Raw genomic sequence first — 3,697 nt, 5'->3', positions numbered from 1 at the left:
GGATCAGCAGGTGCTTGGTTACCTTCTGAATAACCTCTCCAAAGAAGTGCTTGTACAGGTGACATCGATCGCCCACGCGCACGAACTCTGGACAGCATTGGCGAGCATGTTCTCATCCACATCGCTGTCCCGCATCAACAACATCCGCGCGTCGCTGACGAACGCACAGAAAGGACAGCAGTCGGTGCCCTCCTACTTTGCATCCATGCGGGGTTTCGCCGACGAGCTAGCTGCAGCAGGCAAGCCCCTGCAAGATGATGAGTTGATCTCCTACATCCTCAACGGGTTGGATATGGAGTATCAACCGCTCGTCTCCGCCCTCGATGCTCGAGTCCCTGTCACCCTTGATGAGTTGTTCTCTATGATGAGCAATTTTGATCAACGGGTGGCCATCTTCCAAGGAGCAGGCGCAGGAGGCGGCTTCAAATCTTCTGCCAACGCTGCCACCCGCGGTCGTGGCGGGAGCTCACGTCATCGAGGTCCTCCGCGGAACAGCAAGGGCAAGGGCAGCGGCGGCGGAGGCAACAACAGCAACAACTCTGCACGCCAACGGCGGCGGCGGTCGGCCCTCCTACACCAACAACAGGGGCCGGCGCAATGGCAGCTCCTCCAACAGCAGGTCTCACCCCGACACAATCAGATGCCAAATCTGTGGGAAGCCGGGGCACTCTGCCAAGGACTGCTGGTATCACTTTGATGAAGACGATGATGATTCTTCTCAAGATGAAAAAGTGGCCGGAGCTGTTGATGGCTCCTACGGTGTCGACACAAATTGGTACGTCGACAGCGGTGCCACAAACCACATCACCGGCGAGCTTGACAAGGTGACTATGCGAGAGAAGTACCGTGGCAAAGATCACATCCACACCGCGAGTGGAGAAGGTATGAAAATTAGTCACATTGGTCATTCAGTTATTAAAACCCCTCATAGAAAAATCCATCTCCGAAAATTTTTGCATGTTCCTAGTGCTTCTAAAAATCTTCTTTCCGTTCATCGCATTGCCATTGACAACCATGTCTTTCTTGAATTTCACCCCTTTTTCTTTTTGATTAAGGATCAGGCAACGAGGAAGGTGCTATATCGAGGTAGATGCGTTCGTGGGCTTTACTCTTTGATCCCGGAGATTAGAATATTGAATAAACAAGTTTTTAGTGCCACCAAAGTGTCTTCAACACGATGGCACGATCGATTAGGACATGCTTCATTTGATTTAGTTGAGAAGTTGCTTAGGAAGAATAAACTCCCATATGTTGGTGAGCGAGATGTTGAAACAGTTTGTGATTCTTGCCAAAAGGCTAAAAGTCATCAATTACCGTATCCAATTTCCACTAGTGTTTCTACTATGCCTTTGCAACTTATCTTCTCTGATGTGTGGGGGCCTGCACCCTCTTCTGTTGGTCGACATACCTACTACGTGAGTTTCATTGACGACTGTAGCAAGTTTTCTTGGATCTATCTTCTTAAGAAACAATCCGATGTGTTCCAAGTTTTTCTCAATTTTCAAGCTTTGGTTGAACGAAAATTCAATAGCAAGATCATTGCCCTCCAGTCTGACTGGGGAGGCGAATATGAAAAATTAAACTCTTTCTTTCAAAAACTTGGAATCTCTCATCATGTGTCTTGCCCGCATGCTCATCAACAGAATGGTCAGCTGAGCGCAAGCACAGACACATTGTTGAGGTTGGCCTAGCACTTTTAGCTGGCGCCTCCACGCCCCTCAAATTCTGGGATGAGGCATTTCTTGCTGCAGTACACATCATCAATATGCTACCTAGTCGTGTCATAAACAATGAAGGAAATATGCCCTAGAGGCAATAATAAAGTTATTATTTATTTCCTCATATCATGATAAATGTTTATTATTCATGCTAGAATTGTATTAACCGGAAACATGATACATGTGTGAATACATAGACAAACATATAGTCACTAGTATGCCTCTACTTGACTAGCTCATTAATCAAAGATGGTCATGTTTCCTGACCATAGACATGTGTTGTCATTTGATTAGTGGGATCACAACATTAGAAGAATGATGTGATTGACATGACCCATTTTGTTAGCCTAGCACTTCATCGTTTAGTATACTGCTATTGCTTTCTTCATGACTTATACAAAGTTCCTGCAACTATGAGATTGTGCAACTCCCGTGTACCGGAAGAACACTTTGTGTGCTACCAAACGTCACAACGTAACTGGGTGATTATAAAGGTGCTCTACAGGTGTTTCCGAAGGTTCATGTTGAGTTGGCATAATTCGAGATTAGGATTTGTCACTCCGATTGTCGGAGAGGTATCTCTGGGCCCTCTCGGTAATACTCATCACTTAAGCCTTGCAAGCATATAACTAATGAGTTAGTTATGAGATGACATATTACAGAACGAGTAAAGAGACTTGCCGGTAACGAGATTGAACTAGGTATTGGATACCGACGATCAAATCTCGGGCAAGTAACATACCGATGACAAAGGGAACAACGTATGTTGTTATGCGGTTTGACCGATAAAGATCTTCGTAGAATATGTAGGAACCAATATGGGCATCCAGGTCCCGCTATTGGTTATTGACCAGAGACGTGTCTCAGTCATGTCTACATCGTTCTCGAACCGTAGGGTCCGCACGCTTAAGGTTTCGATGACAATTATATTATGAGTTTATGTATTTTGATGTACCGAAGTTTGTTCGGAGTCCCGGATATGATCACGGACATGATGAGGAGTCTCGAAATGGTCGAGACATAAAGATTGATATATTGGACGGATATATTTGGACACCGGAAAGGTTCCGGAGAAGTTTGGAGCTCCGGGAGGTTACCGGAACCCCCCGGGAGGTATATGGGCCTTATTGGGCCCATGTAGGAGGAAGAGAGAAGGAGCAAGGGAGGGGGGCGCGCCCCCCCAAGCCCAATCCGAATTGGGGAGGGGGGCCGGCCCCCCCTTTCCTTTCTCCTTCCCCCTCTCTTCCTTCCTACTACTAGTACTACTTCCTAATACTAGTACTCCTTCCTTCCCCCTCCAAATAAGATAAGGAAAAACGGGGGGAAACCTACTTGGAGTAGGTTTCCCCTCCCTATGGCGCGCCCCCCCTTGGGCCGGCCACCTCCTCCCTCCCTCCTTAATATACGGGGGTAAGGGGGCACCCTAGGACACACAAGTTGATCATTGATCGTTCCTTAGCCGTGTGCGGTGCCCCCCTCCACGATATTACACCTCGATCATATTGTAGCGGTGCTTAGGCGAAGCCCTGCGACAGGAGAACATCAAGATCGTCACCACGCCGTCGTGCTGACGGAACTCCCCCTCGGAGCCTCTACTGGATTGGAGATCGAGGGTGCGTCATCGAGCTGTACGCGTGTCAAGAACTCGGAGGTGCCGGAGTAACGGTGCTTGGATCGGTCGGACCGGGAGGACGTACGACTACTTCCTCTACGTTGCGTCAACGCTTCCGCTTCGGTCTACGAGGGTACGTAGACAACTCTCTCCCCTCGTTGCTATATCATCACCATGATCTTGCGTGTGCGTAGGAAATTTTTTGAAATTACTACGTTCCCCAACAGTGGCATCCGAGCCTAGGTTTTTATGGTTTGATGTTATTTGCACGAGTAGAACACAAGTGAGTTGTGGGTGATATAAGTCATACTGCTTACCAGCATGTCATACTTTGGTTCAGCGGTATTGTTGGATGAAGCAGCCCGGA

At 47.9% G+C, this 3,697-nt stretch overlaps 1 pseudogene; it reads left to right on the top strand.

Moving 5' to 3' along the window:
* Positions 1–244: 244 nt before the first annotated feature.
* On the top strand, positions 245–380 carry LOC123047862 (uncharacterized; annotated as a pseudogene).
* The last annotated feature ends 3,317 nt before the right edge of the window (positions 381–3,697 follow it).

Source organism: Triticum aestivum, chromosome 2B (genome assembly GCF_018294505.1).
Source record: "Triticum aestivum cultivar Chinese Spring chromosome 2B, IWGSC CS RefSeq v2.1, whole genome shotgun sequence".
Lineage (NCBI taxonomy): Eukaryota > Viridiplantae > Streptophyta > Magnoliopsida > Poales > Poaceae > Triticum > Triticum aestivum.
The sequence above is the reverse complement of the archived record's forward strand: the minus strand, read 5'-3'. Positions and strand labels throughout refer to the sequence as shown.